This window comes from Petaurus breviceps, unplaced genomic scaffold (assembly GCF_028583685.1).
Source record: "Petaurus breviceps papuanus isolate PSGF00001 unplaced genomic scaffold, PetGlider_PUasm1.0 84, whole genome shotgun sequence".
Classification (NCBI taxonomy): domain Eukaryota; kingdom Metazoa; phylum Chordata; class Mammalia; order Diprotodontia; family Petauridae; genus Petaurus; species Petaurus breviceps.
The window spans coordinates 13,952,593-13,969,991 of NW_027186645.1; the positions used below are offsets into that span (position 1 = coordinate 13,952,593).

The following is a 17,399-nucleotide window of genomic DNA, read 5'->3' on the forward strand; positions in this document are numbered from 1 at the left end:
CCTTCCTTCCTTCCTTCCTTCCTTCCTTCCTTCCTTCCTTCCTTCCTACTGGGCAGCTAGGTCACACAGTGGATAGAGCACTATCCATGCAGTCAGAAGGACCTGAGTTAAAATCTAGCCTCAGACACTTATTAATTGTGTGACCCTGGGCAAGTCATTCAACTCAGTTTACCTTAGTTCCTCATCTATAAAATGATATGGAAAAGGAAATGGCTAAACACTCCAGTATCTTTGCCAAGAAAACACCAAATGGGGTCATGAAAAGTCAGGAACAACTGAAACGACTCAACAAGAGCAACATCTATCTATCATAATTGTATACTGTATCCGACCCAAGAGATGTTGCCAATTAATGTTGTCTTCATTTCTCTATCCGTGGTTTTACTATGAGCAGCATTAAAAACATATTACTCTAGATTTTAATGCTTGCATTGCTCAAGTAATTACAAATCAAAATCATAAGAAAAACATTCAATTTTAAGTCAGTATATTTACCTAACCATGGACAAAGGAAAGATGGCACCCTTTCAGCTGGGTAATTAATTTCAGCTACCAGAAAAGGCAGGGGATCCCATCCTTTTACAAACACGTTTTCACACTCCCTCCTGAATAGCTAAGTGGCAAAGTGCTAAGGAAATAGAACTTCCTGTTCTGGCACATGTGGATAATGAACCAGCGGTATCTCTAAAATAAGTAAGGATAAAAAGTTATTTCAAAGAGCTCTTCGCTGTTGAATATCAAAGAAAATTCACATGTCTCTAAAGCCATTATTCACATTGGGAATTATCAGGGCTTTGCTTTTGGTAGCTTTTGGTAGCTTAATTCAAATAGAATTCAATGATTTGGAAATGTTGATAAATCTCTATGGATTTCTTTCTTTTTGTCGTGTGTAGCTATGCAATAAGTAAACAAAAAAAGTAAATTGACGACTTTACTCAGTTTACATAAAGCTGTAAGCAACCTTGGAACCCTTATTTACCATTTGCAATCCAAACAATTGGTTAGATTTCAATTTTGTGTTTTCTGGCATTTTGTTAATTTTTATTTTTAATATCTTTCAGATGCCATCAAAATTTCAAGGGATTATCCATCCCTTGGATACTGTACCTGGGATTTCATTAGCATAAGGAACTCTCAAAGAGCAAACTCTCTCTACTAGTATAGGTGGACACCTCTGAAACTTATAGTCTTAGAAAATTGCATATTGGCCCTATGGGATTAAGTGACTTGCCCAGGTTCACACAGCCAGTTTATATTAGAAACAGGACTTGAACATGGGTCTTCCTAACTGAGGCTAGCTCTCTATCCATTCTGTCATATTTTTGCTCACCTCTATACTGTACAGGAGAAATCATACTTCAGTAATGTCCTGAAATATTAATTTGAAAGTCAAAATACGTTTTATGGATATGACTACTGGTAAAGTAACTAAAATTAAATCAATATTTATATAGGGTCTAAAAACTGTGATTCTTAGACCCCTTTGCCCCCTTTTCCTCTGTTTTATTATGCTAACACCCTGGAAGAAAAAGAGAAGGACCACACTAGATTGCAGGCAATTAAAAATATTGTCTTTTGTTTCATGGATTGTCATGGCTTGTTCATCACCTAGTTACGCAGCTGGAAGTGATAGCTAAAATTTATATAGCAAAGCTTTTTATGTATGTTATCTCATTTCATACTTCTAACATCCCAAGGAGGTAAGTGTCCTCACTTTACAGATGAGGAAATTTAGAGTAAAAAAGGTTGAATGACTTGTCCAGGATCATATCCAATAATCTCAGAGTTAGGATACTAACCCAGGTCTTCCTGATTACAAGAACAACGTAGGCTGATCATAAGAAAAGAGATTTACTCTGTTACCAAGACCAAAATTGAAATTTTCCAGCTTACTAGAATCTGCCAGATGCCATGGTCCTCTGACACAGCCTTCAGGAACCTAAGGTCACCTTCACGCCTCATTGAGACTACAGAATACATTGTGTAGGAGATATTAGCAAGGAAAGATATATTTGATAATGAAGGCGGACCAGTCGTGAGTAAAGAATAAAGAATAGCAAATGTACAGCTTGAATATACTTCACTGATATAAACAGAAGAGAAAAAACCCAAAGAAAAGCATCTAGGAACCCTAACTTCTCCCTCTTAGACTCTTGTTTCTTTCCAAATCCAGCTCAAGGGCCACCTTCTATATGCAATCTTTTCTTTCCTTCCCCCTAGTTGCTAACGTCACCAAAAAAAGAACCACTTCATATTTATTTTTTCCATATCTTACTTGATATGTGCATCTTGTCTTCCCTAGTGGAATATAAGCTCCCGGAGGGCAGGAACTATTTCACTTTTGACTTTTTATTTCCAGCACCTAAAATAGTGCCTGGTACATAGCAGATACTTAATGTATTTGGATTGACTGATTATGTCAAATGATCAATTGTGGAGAATCTATGGAAGAACACTACCAGGGAATGGTTCAGTTTGTTCAAAGTGCTAATGCTAAATCAGTCAATAGATCAACAAGTATTTAATATGTGTCTCCAGGAACTGAGAATATAAATCCAAACCTTCCCCCCCCCCCAAACCAACCAATCCCTGCTCACAATGAGCTTGCCCTCTTATGGGGGAGACTAGGACATACAAAATATTTGTAGTATAAATATAAATTTGATAAATACAAACATAAGGAGTAATTAAATAAACAAGATAGTTTGAAGGGAGGACACTAGTAGGTGAGAAGATCAGGAGAGGTTTTATGTAGAAGATGAACTTAGATCTTAAAAGAAAGGGGGACTCTGAAACAGAGGTAAAGAAAGAATGCATTGTAATGGGAATGGGAATTTGAAGATCTTCCCTGCCCCTTAATAGACCTAGGGAGGAGTTTGAAGAACTCCCCTGCTGTGAAGATAAACTCTGCCCCCTGATAGGCTGAATGTAGTTACATGGAGCTTGTGGTGGGAGGAGTTTGCTGAGGAGAAGCAGAACCCACAGAGAATCTGGTAGAGAGCAAATCTGACCATTGCAGACAGCTGGGGAGAGAGGAGCTTAGGCAACAAAATAGAGAGTTTTGTGAGTAACTATTGATCTTGTATTGGTTTGTGGGAAGGCTAAAGGATGCTGTGGCTTTCAGCATTTTTATAGTTTCTAAATATCTTTGGTACTTCAGCTTACTGGTTTTGGGATTTGGTTTTCTGATGTTTAAATAAATCCTTCAACTTTATCCTCTATTCAGAGAGTTTGACATATTTTGTGATCAAACGTCATGCGATAGTTATAGTCATGGTCTCTATTGTGATCATGGGCGCTGTAAATTTTGCACTGGCACTACAGGTATCCAAGACAAAGGCACAAAGACAGGAAATTGTCATGTGTGAAGAATAAAAACAGGCCAGTTTGGCTGGATCTCAAAGCATAGAAAGAGGAATAATGTCCAAGGAGGCTGAAAATATAGGTTGTGGCTTTAAAAGCTATATAATACCAATAACACCTAGAAGAAAAGAATGGGAAATTAAGGGGATGCCCATCAATTGGGGAATGGCTGAACAAGTTGTAGTATATGAATATAATGGAATGCTATTGCTCTATTATAAATGATGAGCAGGCAGACTTCAGAAAAACCTGGAAAGACTTACATGAACTGATGCTGAGCAAAGTGAGCAGAACCAGGAGAACACTGTACACAGTAACAATAGCATGGTGTAGTGACCAACTTTGATAGACTTAGCTCTACATCTATCTAAGACAATTCCAAAAGACCCAAGATGGAAAATGATATACACATTCAGAGAAAAGAACTATGGAGGCTGAATGCAGATCGAAGCATACTATTTTCTCTTTTTTGTTTTTTCTTTCTTGTGGTTTTTCCTTTTTGTTCTGATTCTTCTTTCACAACAAACTAATGTGGAAATATGTTTCATATGATTGTATATGTATAGCCTACATCAAATTGCAAGCTGTCTTAGGGAGAGGAGAGTGAAGGAAAGGAGGCAAATTTAGAACTCAAAGTCTTAGAAAAGTAAATTTTGAAAATTAAAAATTAGTTAATTAAAAAATAAGACAGCAGAAAGCAAAAAGAAAGTCAGTGAAACTGCCTGTGTCCCTCTGCAGAGGTGTTAAAGATAGGAAGGTATAGTTAGGAAGTAAACTTGAAGTCCCCAAAGACATAGGAAATAGTCATTGCAAAATGGTTGATAAGGATGCTTGCTCCTTGATTTAATTCTATGTTATTCACTTTGCAAGTCACTTACCTTGGCAGTACTCTTTCTAAGGATGTACACATTGACAATGAGGTTGACACACACATTGCCAGAGCTAGCTCAGTGTTTCAGAGGTTCCAAAGTGTGGGAGAGAAGAATATTAAACTAACTACTGAACTAAAGGCCTACAGAGCCGTTGTGCCGACCTCATTCTTGTGTGTCTGTGAAACCTGGACAGTATACCAGTGCCATTCCAGGAAACTGAATAGCTTCCATTTGAATTGTCAGGAAAATTCTGAAGATTACCTGGTAAGACAAGGTACTGGACACAGAGGTTCTTTCTAGAACTCAACTGTCAAGCCTTTAAACTCTCCTGCAGAGAGCGCACCTCTAATGGGCTGACATTGTTCAAATGCCAAATGCATGTTTACCAAAAAACTATTTTATGGAGAACTCACACAAGGCAAGTGCTCACATGGTGGTCAGAAGAAGCAATAAAAGGACATTCTCAATGAACTGACTGCATGACATGGGAAACACTGGCACAGGACCAGCCATCATGCTGTGCCATCATCAAAGTTCTACAAGCAAAACAGAATTGAAGTCTCTCAAAAGAAACACAAGATGCGGAAATTTAGAGAATCCATCCAAAGGTTCACATGGACAATTGTTGCCCAGCCTGTAGTAGGGCATTCCAAGATCCTATGGTCTGATCAGCCACAGTCAAACACACTGTAACTTGACTCTCATATAGTGATGTCATTCTGGTCCTCTTGGAGAATGAAGGACAGCCACCAGCACCAATTTACTTTGCATTCTGCTTCAGTAGATTACTCTCTGAGTCTCCCATTTCATTGGAAAACTGAGAGGATTCGAGTAAATAAAGTGTTAGAGTTGGAGTCAGGAAATCCTGAATTCAAATCCCATCTCATATACTTTATCATGCAAGTCACTTAATCTCTTTGAGACTCTTTCCTTAACTGGAAAAATGTCCCATTCTGTTCTAAATCTATCATTCTATTATCTAATGATCCCTAAGGGTCTATCCAACCCTAAAGCAATGATGCTATGGTTTTTTTTTTTACTATGATGTCATGCATTTTATTCTGGCTTATTCTAATAGATTTAATAAGAAAAAAGGGCTTGTGAGCTGTATGTAGTTTGAGAAAGCCAATGACCACTTCATTTCCTTCCAGGCTGTACTCCTGACTCCAGATTTTATCCACAATGCCTGAGAAGCCACTTTACCTTGGGAGCGCACTCCATCCTTGGACTTCACATGCTGGAAGCACTCTGAGCTGCTTTGGCTTCTTCCTCTGGTTGACTGCCTCCTCCTAGATCCACTATTTTAAGGATGACATCCACATCAGCCCTGTCTTCATTCCTCTCAAGGCTCTTGACTCTTCGAGACTTTCTCTACAATGCCTCTACTCTGGTACCTTCATTTCTTCCTCTCTCCCACATCTTTTCAGCTTCCTTTTACATGCTGTCATCCCCCATTGAGGATGGGGGATATCTTTCTTTCTGCTAGTAACTGTACTTCCAGGGTTTAGCACAGGGCAAACACTTAAGAAAATGCCTGTTGACTTGACCCTGAGTGCCACATTAGAAGAGCTTTGGGTGCTATATAAAGAAAATATATGGATGAAGAGCAGGGAAGAAACAGTTTAAAAGATTGACTTAGAGGATCTAGAGCTAGAAGGAACTTAGAGGTTAACTAGTCCTACTCCTCTGCCTTACAGATGAGGAAATTGAGTCTCAGAAAGGTTAAGCGACCTGCCCAAGGTAACAAAGGTAGTAACGCATCCAGAATTTGAACTCAGGTCCTCTGATTCCAAATTCAGTGAGTGAGTCAGCCAATTAATGTTTATTAAACATCTACTATATGCCAGGCACTCTGCTAAGCACTTATCCTTTAGCTATAACACACTGATTCAAAAGATTCCAATGAAGAAAATGTATGAGACCAAATAAGTCAAAAGCAATAGTTCCATCTTAGAATGTCTGTAGAGATGGAGGGTGAGAAAAACTAATAGCAAGTCTTCATTTATATAAAATTTTCATACTTTTAATCTTATTTGATTCTCATAGCAATGCAATGATGTATAAACACAGATAAATTTGGAAGTTTTAAAATAATGTTTTTCTAATAAAAACTAGAAATGCCCAAGAGCTTTTCAATTTTAAAAGATCCAAATGAAAGATTACATTGATAAGACAGAACACAAAATTGGGGGGGGGGGGCAGGCCAGGAGAGATAACAGGACAGGAGAGGAAGGTTGTGCTGATGAGCCAGAAGATGGCAATGAAAGAGTCAATTTGGCATCCGAGACCGAGGTGAAAGAGGAAAGGGAGTGCATATTTTTTTCCACAAACACTCCCACATCAGGAATTTATGTGACTAAGACATGATACATGACTGAAGATCAGGATGTGAGTCTAAAAAGGAGCTGCTAACTTCTATGTAATTCTTTTGTATTCTACTTCTAAGCAAGACAATTATATGGTGCTGACTCCTACTCTTTAAGAGTTTAGAGTTTTCCCTTCAAATAATGCAGAAATCACTCCTTCTGGCTCATGCCTATCCCTTGCCAAAAGGAGGAATGTACAGTAGTGTCCAGTATGAGATAACCCATGGAGGACTAGAGAATAGAACTATTACCATATAGCTAGAAAAAATTCCATTAAGCATCAAATCATGACCCCACTCAACCATAGCTTCCACGTCTGTGAATTTCATATGACCCTAAGAGCAAACACTGATTTCTTCCAATGAAAAAGATGCATAATTGTTTATCCAAGCCACATTGTATAGAGACTCAGTGGTCCACAAGCTACATGTTTAATTCACACATCTTAAACATATACCTGGACACGTCATAGAAACTTTTATCACTGTACAATACACTCAGGGAAAAAAAATATGTGTATTTAAGAGTATTTCCCTCTTCCCCAAGTTATGGCATGCTGCAACACCCAGTGTAGCCACATGTGATGGTTTAAGCCAGCTCATCTCGAGCTTTGGCACATCTACACTTCCTGTATCCACAGCTGTGGATGAATCCCAGTAGGATTAACTCAGAGCTTCACAAATAGATAAATCAAGCATATGGAACTTACCGTGTGAGACTTTTGAGATGGAATGCTAATTATAAATCAAATGCCACTATAGTTTTTCTCAGATGAATTCTTTTCTTTTTCTGTTTTCTTTCCGTTTTTAGATGAGGTCTCAAAATTCTATTTGATTCAGGGAAATAGACCAGTGATGTCCCCACAAACTCTGTGTGTGTGTGTGTGTGTGTGTGTGTGTGAGAGAGAGAGAGAGAGAGAGAGAGAGAGAGAGAGAGAGAGAGAGAGAGAGAGAGAGAGAGAGAGAGAGAGAGAGATAGAGAGAGAGAGACAGAGACAGAGAGACAGAGACAGAGAGAGACAAAGAGAAACAGAGAGATACAGATAGAGACAGAGAGACAGAGACAGAGAGACAGAGAAAGACAGAGAGACAGAGACAGAGAAAGACAGAGAGACAGAGACAGAGAGAGAAAGAGACAGAGAACCATGTAAATTCACTCTCCAAGTGTTTTGATCTATTATTTTCCCCTTTTCCAGGGAATTTCAGCTTCTTGAGAGCAAGGATATTTTGACTCTGTCTTTGAATCCCCAGAACCCAAAACAATTCTTTATACATAATAAAAACACTTTCAATGAGTGCTTGTTGAATTGAACTGAGCACATTGTAAAATGAATCTTTTTCAGGATAACAAATGAAATGAGAAAATTACGTGGTAAAGTTCAGTTGGACGGAATTGTATTGAAATTAATTGGTAAATGTCCTATGTGTAATCTAGACTATGTTTATGAAATAACTGACATACTATGTATAATGTTCAGCCATTTTAGTCCTGTCTGACTCTTCTTCACCCCATTTGGGATTTTCTTGGCAAAGATACTGTAAGTGGTTTCCCATTTCCTTCTCCAGCTCATTTTACAGATGAAGAAACTAAGGCAGACAAGGTAAAGTGACTTGCCCAGGGTCACAGAACTAGTAAGAGTCTGAGCCTAGACTTGAACTCAGAAATATGAGTCTTCCCAACTCTTAGCCTGGCACCCTATCCACTGTGCCACCTAGCTGCCCCATTACATATAAAAGCACATAGTTATATGACTCTTTCCTCATAATAGCTTTAAATGTAAATGGTATCACTATCCTCATTTTACAGATGAAGAAACTGAGATTTAGTTAATATTTATTAAGTGCTTACAATGTGTCAATCACTGGGCTAAGTCCTGGAGATACTGCCATCTCTTAGTGGAAACAACATGCAAACAATTATACAAACAGGATATATGCAGGATAAATTGGGGGGTAGTCTCGGAGGATAGTTGCTGAGATGCAGGACAACCAGGAAAGTTTTCTTGAAGAAGATGGGACTTCAAGGAAGTCAGGGAACTTGGGAGGTGAGATAAGAAAAATGACCATTCCAAACATGAGGAATGACTAGTTCCCCCAGCTCAGAATTCAGAGTTGACTTATATATGTAATGAGCCACAAGGAGGCCCGCATGACCACTTTGTAGAGAACGTGGAGGTTAGTAAGGTAGACAAAGATAGGGGTAATAGGAAAGGAACAGATAACAAAGAGATTTGTCTGATATTTATGAGACTTTTTCTAAACTACAGATTTAGATTTAGAACCAGGAGGTAATAGACTTTAAAGGGAGAGAACACAGTCTCTGTCTGTCTCTGTCTCTCCTTCTGAAAAGTCACTTGGTATTTTCCCTGGAATTTTTATAGGTTGAAAGAAGGGAATTTCTTTCCTTTTCCCTTCTCCAGCTACATCCATGATGGATACATGCATATGGCAATGAGAATATACACTTGTCTCTGTGAGCCCAAGTCAAAACCTCAAGACCTGAGTTGCCTCTTTTTATTTCTTTTCCTGAGCACAAGTAAACAAAGAATGATCCTTAGAGAAGATGTTGCTAGACTTGGTGACTATGTTAGGAGTTCAAGATGTTGGGAGTTCCTAGGTGCTGACCAGTAGGAGGTGCTGTGTGAAACTGATTTTTGTCAGGGAAAGAGATGACCATTGATGAAATCATTCTGAAATGTGAAAGCCTAAGACAAACTAGCTAGCCAGAAGACCTAAATCTTTTAATTATTATTCAGACAGATTTCACTTAGGTGAAAGTGAAATCTATTCAATGGACCCACAAGTTTCCCAGGAATCTTACCTACCTCCTAGGAGAACATAATGGAGCAATGGTTATGTTTTAAATAGTTAAAGTTATACTTACGAGCATGTATTTCTTTTGTGATCAATGAAATAAATAGATATAAAAAACTTAGTATCTACTTAGCTATTCTCAGCAATACAATGATCCATGACAACTCCAAAGATTTAGGATGAAAAATGCTCTCCATCCCCAGAGAAAGAACTGATGGGGTCTGAATACAGATTGGAGCAACTTTTGTTGTTGTTTTTTCGCTTTATTCTTCTTGAGTTTTTTCATCTATGTTTTTTTCACATGACTATTACAGATATGTCTTGCACGACTACATATGTGTGTATGTATGTAACCTATATGGAATTGCTTGCCTTCTCAATGAGGATGGGTGGAGAGAGAAAGGGAGAGAATTTGGAACTCAAAATTTTAAAGACAAATGTTAAAGATTGTTGTTTACATGTAACTGGAGGAAAATTAATACTAAATAAATACAAAAAACCCACTTGATCTCTATTACTTTGTACAGTGAGTAATATTCCTAGAGTGGACACTTTCATTCTCTTTAGTGGACACCCTAGACATAAGCCACAATTAAATTTTACTTAAAATATTGTTTTCTCAAAACTCCAGAGTTGAAACATAATGAACCAGAGAATGTGGGGGGGGGGGGAATGATCCCACCCTCTAGGAGAAAGGTTCCCTTCAAGACTAAACTTGGTTCTCTTGAGCCCTAAGCGAAAGACCTTCTTCTGGGAAACTTCTCCAGAACTTCCTCCTCAAAGGTGATACTAATAAACAAAACAGAAAAAAAATATGAAAAAGTTACTAGTGATTCATAGATCTAGAAGTGGAAGACCTCAGAGACAATCTTGTAAAATTCCCTCACTTTACAAATGAGGAAACTCATTTGAGGAAACTCTGAGACCCAAAAAGGTTAAGGTAACTTCTAGAAATTATCAAGGGTTAACATCAGGAGATCCATGACATTCTTCATCATTAGTCCTCAGGAATCATGGTTGGTCATTTAGTTGATCAGACCTCTAATGTCTTTCAAAGCTGTTTGTTTGTACAATGTTTTTTATACAAATTCTTGTCCTGGTTCTGCCCATTTCACTCTGCATTAATTCATGCGTGTCTTCCCAAGATTCTCTAAAATTGTCCCTTTCCTCCTTTTTTGATGGACTTAATACGCAGGAAGAGATATACCGTTTTGGACATAGCCAGTGTGGGAATTTGTTTTGCTTGACTATGAATATTTGTTACAAGGATTTTCTTTCTTTTCAGCCTCAAAGATTCTTGAAGGTGCCCGAGACATAGAAGTTCTATCTTGGATAAGTAAAGAGTTGCTATGTCAATGAAATTTTAAATCATGAAAGTACAGGAGCCATTACATATCTGTTTATCAGTTCACTTTTCTCCTTAACAATAAGACTTTTGGTGACAGAAGAAAAGGAGAAGAGATTTAAAGAGGATGGACATTTGTATAAGGAAGAAATTGCTTAAGGGAGACAAGATCAACTGAGCTTTAATAGGTGATAAACAAACAGGTGGGGATGGAGCCTCTCACCATTTCCCCTAAGAGAGGGAAAAAAAGGAAGTGGTTAAAAAATATAATCCATATTCGTCACAAGATCGTGTTACCAACCAAAGACAACTTGGTAGCTATCCAGTCAGTCTATATGTCAGTCAACAAACATTTATTATGTATTTTCTATGTGCCAGGCACTGTGCAGAATGCTGAGGATACAAAGAAAGGTCAAAGCATAGCCCCTCCTCTTAAGGAGCTCACCTTCAAAAGTGGGAGACTACATGCCAGTTGTATGCTAAGGTTCTTGAACTTGTAAAAATATCTTATTGTATATCATAATAACTGCTTTCCTCTGTAATATTCTGTGTTGTGTTTTATATATTTAAAGCCGTTTTTCTGGGAAGGTGTCACAATCTTCACCTGATTGTCAGAGTTCATGAAATAAAATAGGTTGAGAACCCTGGGTTAGTAGAGAGAGTGCTAGGCTTGGCAAAGGGAACACCTGAGTTCGAATTCTGTCCTTCATACCAATCAGCCATGTAACTCACCAATCTCTAAAATCTCTGCTTGTCTCAGACAACTCTCTAATACTGATATTCTAAGTCATAAACTGACTACTATAGGGAGGTCCTTTTGCCAGTGAAACCATAGATCCTTATAGCTTTCAAAATTAGTATTTAGAAACTCTCTTTCCTCCCTGACTACTAGCTGTGAAAAGGACACAAAGGGAGTGGAAATTTGGGGGGAAGAGGAGGAGCTGATAATTCTTGAGCACAACATACTGGTAAAAAAAACAAGGACAGGCCTGCAGTGGCCACGGGCAGCATGAGTGTACTAGGCACAATGGGGTCAGGACGTACAAAAGAGGAATGGAAGCTGCAAATTTCCACTTAATAATTTTGCCTGCGGCTAGTCCTGCCCTTACATTAAATGATTAGGGCGTGAACAGTATATCCCTAAATGATTAAGACACAAAGCAACGTTTGTGCAATTTTCCTGTGGCCAAAAGACTTCATTGGCCTGTGGCATCCTGCCATGCTGCCCCAGCATTGCAAACTACTTACAAATAGCCACATGAAAGCGTTCTTACAACCATATAGGAACTGTTGTCATTGCAGGTGAACACGTTTCCCTTTGTAACAATGGAAATCCTATTTAAGGTGAAGCCCAGTTGATGAACAGATACTGTGCTTGTTTTTGTTTTGTAAGATCTCTTACAAACACACAGAAGACTCCTGGCAGTGCACCATACAAGTCTGATTATATGAGAAGGGGAAAAAGAGCTCATGAGGCACTGACCCCAAGGTTATGATGTTTGTGCAGTCCAGAGCTTGGAAAAGCATTAGAGAACAAATTTGTTAACCAGCTGCCGTTCTGATAGAACAGATAAATCTATAGCAAAGGTGCCGTGGTGCAGATGGTCAGCAATGAAGAAAGTTGTGTCACATTCTTTCCTTACTAAGGCAAAAGACACTGCTAACAGAGGACAGTGAAACTCAATTCCCAAGACAAAGTGATCATATCTGAGCACTAGCACTTAGCCAGAATTTCAGAGCCCCTAGCCTCCTTCAATGCTCAGCCCAAATGCCAACTTCCAAACGAGGCCTTTCTTATTCTGCCCAGCTGATAGTGCTTCCCCATCCCCCAGAAAAAAATATATTCCATTTGCTTTGTATATATTTCGTACTGTACTTCCCCAATATGTCTTTTTTTTTCTCCCCAAACAAAATGTAGAACATACCTGGAAGCAGCTAGGATATCCTAGTGGATAGAATGCTGGTTTGGGATGAGGAAGACCTGAGTTAAAATCCCACCTCAGATATTCACTAGCAGTGTGATCTTAAGCAAATCAAATTAACCTTTGTCTGACTCAGTTTTTTCATCTTTAAAATGGACATGATGAGTGCCTAATTCAGAGTTACTGCAAGGAGAAAATGACAGCATATATAAAACCCTTTGCAAACCTTGAAGTGCCATTCAAATGTTGGTTATTATTGAGAGATGGGACTCATTTTTGTCTTTGAGGCCCCAAGAATAGCCCTCATATTAGGTTAGGTACTTTATAAATTCTGGTTTAAATTGAATTGATTTATTTCTACATAATAGTAGCCATTACAAATAAAACTCAAATAGGTGAGAAAAACAATGAGGGATGTATATAACGCAGTCCTGAAATTAACAATATGAGGAGGTAGATTTATTTTAATTAGACAAAAAACATTTCATGGGGACATGTACAATTGTGATCATTATGAAAATAATTTTATCCCATGTGCCAAAAAATGCTGTAAGGCTGAGGAGGCAGGAATACTCTGCATTGAACTTGAAAAGACACCCCATTTCCCCCAATTAAAATACCATGTACTTCACTATTCTGTGACTACCCTGCAAAAGTGAATAGTAAAAAATATACTGGAAAACATAGTTCAAGAGCAACAAACAAGTGAGATAAAAGTCTTTGCAGTTTATTTAGAAGCCTCATACCTAGGCATCATGAATACTTTCTCCAAAGAGAAAGCCAGGTGGCACCCAGTGAACAATAAATAGTATCACAATTAAGGAAATTGAATATATTATGAACAGGTAATGAAGGACTGGCTAATAATATGAAGGTTATTTCCAAATTAGGCACCTTTGTATATTCAGACCATTGACTTGTTAGAGCAAATATTAAAAGCAATCCCAACTTGGAAGAAAGATTAAAAATAAGAAGATATGGTATAAAATTGAGGTAATACCAACCTGACTTATTTGAACAATCTGTGGATAGCACCCAAAAAAGAGACATGGATAAAAGTATAGACATAGGCATAAATTCTCACCATTTTCAACGTATAACTGATACAAATCTACCCCCCCCCAATAAGGAACCCAAAATAACTGAAATCTCTCAGCCAAAAAGTACAATAGCCCCACAAAGAGGAGAAATAGGGAAGACAAGGGCAATTCCAGTCTCAAATCTGGCCTAATATTTAAAATATCACAGAGGGGGATGGCAGATTATGTGCAATGTTGTCTCATAAGGCAATTCTCACTATTGTGTTTTAGCAGAGGGAAAAGAAGGAAAAGCAAATTTATGGGAAGCTGGGGGAGGGGAACCCAATTAATCTGGATCATCCCAAGAGCATTTTGGGATGAAAATAGAAGGATGGCAAACAGCTGAAAAAACGTAGAAGATTCATCAAGATTTATATGAAAAATTACTCTCTTCTTCAATGATGTCTCAGCCACCATATTAAGATTCTAACATCACAGTCTGTTCATGGTAAGATCCACGAGGAAGTTAAGGATGATATTAAAGAAAATCAAGGGAAGAGCAGCAGCCAAAGTAGACTAAAGTAAAAGAAGAGTGCAGGAGTGGTACAATTTGGGGGAGCGGGCACTGCTGAGTAATACGAAAGAGAAGAAATGATGGTGGAAGAAATTATTAATCTTGTTTTTACAGAATAAAAGCATTTGGGGGAATTATAGTATGAGATTGGAATAGGCAGGTTTTTGCAAAAAAAAAAAAAAGCAAGCAATAAATGACCACATCTTTACAATCACACAGTTGACTGAAAAACTGAAAATTCAAAATCCCATGGTTTAATGGTTGTTGGCTATTTTTTTTAAAAGCATATGATTTTCAAGTCAGTTACACAAGATTCCTCCAAAGATGTAACAACTGATGTAATTTTGTTTAATTACTCTCTGATTATTGGAAGAAAGTAAGTTATAAGACAGAAAGAAGTATGTTTGCAAATATTTGTTATGGTCCTAGAGCAAAGGTTCTTAACCTTTTTGTGTGTCATGGATCTATCCCTTTGGTAGTCTGGTGAAACCTATAGACCTCTTCTCAGAATAAAGTTTTTAAATGTGTAAAATAAAATACATAGGATTACAAAGAAAAACAATTATACTGAAATACAGTTAAAAACAAGTTTACAGAACGCATCTTAACAATCCCTATCCTAAGGAATGTCTAGCACTAAGTTCAAATGGAAAAGATATTCCCTATAGATACTGAGATTCTCCATATGATCCTGTTAATAATTAATATTGGGCTGATTGCAACAAGCCCTGGAACACTACAGAGCCACCTAAAAGGGATCTAAAATTGTTTAAAAGTATTCAGTCTATCCATCCACACAGGAAAAATGAAGTGGATGAAGAATGACTATTGTTCAAGCTTGGATATACCTCTAAAATGACAACCTCCAGAGCTGGTCTTCAGAAACTCTGGAATTCTATGACTCATATCATTACAAAACTATCAGAAGAATATGGAAGATAAAAAGACGGGCTTTTGTTTTAAAGAGGAGCCTGGGGTCATTAAATGTACTGTTTAGTTTTCAAAAAAGAATCCAGCCCTCTCTCCTCCTATTCATTCTGGGTGAACTTGATTGTACATCTGCAGTGTCTGTCCTATATACACAGCTCTCCAAGGTCATTTGCACAGCCTGTCTCTCATGCCTAGAATGCTCTACCTCCTTCCTTTTTCTACCTCTTCTAATCCCTAGATTCCCTCAAGTCTCAGCTCAAATGCTGCATTCTTCAGATCTTCTTGATCCACACCCCACCCCAGCTACTAGTGCCCTCCAAGGTTATCTTATTTGTATGTATTTTGTATATCTATATCTATTTTACACACACACACACACACACTGACTCTATTAGAATGAAGCAGCTATGTGGTGCACTGCAGTCAGGAGAGACATGAGTTCAAATCCAACCTCACACTCTTAGTAACTATGTGACCCTAGGCGAGTCACTTAAAATCTGTCTGCCTCAGTCTCCTCAATAGTGAAATGGCGATAATGATAGCACCTACTTCCCAGGGTTGTTGTGAGGACCAAATGAGATGATAATTGTAGTGTTTTACAAACCTTAAAGTGCTATACAATTACTAATTATATTAAATGTAAATTCTTTGAGAATTGAAATATTTTTTTCTTTTGCCTTGTATACACAGAGCCTGGCACATAGTAGGCACTTATTAAATTTTTAGTTAATAGATTGATTATGTGACACAGAGAGCAAATAATGTAATTTAGAGTCAGAGGACCTTGATTTAAATCCCTATCCTGGACTTTATTTAAATCCCTGCTACCTGTGTAACCTTGGACAAGTCATTTAACTTTTCTGGGCCTCAGTTTTCTTATTTATAAGATGAGGTGGTTGGACCAGATGTCCTCTAAGGTACCCTCCAACTCTAAATCTATGATTTTATGGTCAACTGCCTGAAGATCAGCTTGGCCAGGCTCAAAGGCCTCACCAGCAGTCAGCCACACAGCAAGAAATTTTTTTGGACATTTTAAGCTAAAGTATAGTGAGTTTTCAGGTTGTTTGACTGGTAGAAGCACCTATAATGACAAAATCACAGATCCTTAAAGTTCTACAGTTTTAAAGTATCAGTTAACTATGAAGTACTGATGGAATCAAATACATCTTCAAGCATTCAATGAATTGTTACAGTGTTCCACTCTAATTGGGTACTATTACCTTGCTACATTTGTGTCTTGAGCTTCCCTGTCACCATAGCAGCTTTTATGGCCAGGTTCTTTATTTTGTTGTTGTTGTGTGATCATTTTTTCCAATCTATTTATTTACTTTGTACTTTATGACAAAGTTGGGCTGTGCTTGCCTTGGCAGGGGTTGGTGGGAAAGGAAGAAGCAAGAGATGGCTGGCCTAAGTTTCTGTCTTCTGTCACACTGATTTGCTAGTTCAATTTGGAAACTACAGTTTTTTGGTGCTTCCAAAATAGCTTGATTCATGGAAAAGTCTGGCCACTGCCCTCTTGCTCTGAGCTCTGGTCCTTACACTGGCAGGAACTTGACTCCTTCATCACTGTGACTGCTCCTCTCCACCTGGAAGTGTGACCCTGATCTGGGTAATGGATAAAAGATCACCTTGGAACTGTGACCCAGAACTGGACAACAGAGCTGCTAAATGGCACTCAATTCCATTCTCATTGCTTGTACAAGGGTCCCCTGGGATCTCTTTCTGACCAAGTGTTCATTCCTCTTACTGTCCCTAGGCAGTAAAGGTACAGCCTTCAATGGTGTCATTGAACACAACTGGTGCCATTTCTACCACACTGTACTGAGCTCCCAGCCAACCCCAACCCAGTGTCAAAAGACATTTTTTGTGTCTTACTAAGCTTCCCTGGGCTAGCAAAATGGTTCACTGTGACTTTTTTGACTTTCCACTCAGAATTCTGTTTGGTGTTTTTCTATGATCATTTTGTAGGAGAGGATTTGATTGTAACTTTTCACTCTGCCATCTTGACTCCACCCTCTAGCTATGACATCAAAACACTCAACATGCCAACAGCAAGGGAAGTTATGGTCTTATTCACCTTGCTCCACCATGGCCAATTCAATTCATAAGTCTTTAATAAGTAGTACTCTGTGTTTAGTGGGGCAGCTAGAATGGCACAGTGGATATAGTGCTGGGCCTAGAATCAGGAAGTCTGA

General features: G+C 38.3%; 1 long non-coding RNA gene across 1 annotated transcript in view; it reads right to left on the reverse strand.

Annotated features, from left to right (window-relative positions):
• LOC138176209 (uncharacterized) overlaps nt 1-7,482 on the reverse strand; it is an 11,844-nt gene extending 4,362 nt beyond the window's left edge. Inside the window, exon 1 of the long non-coding RNA XR_011172189.1 lies at nt 7,311-7,482. This is a non-coding gene — a long non-coding RNA (uncharacterized lncRNA). The remainder of the gene's footprint in view (nt 1-7,310) is intronic.
• Between the last annotated feature and the right edge of the window lie 9,917 nt (nt 7,483-17,399).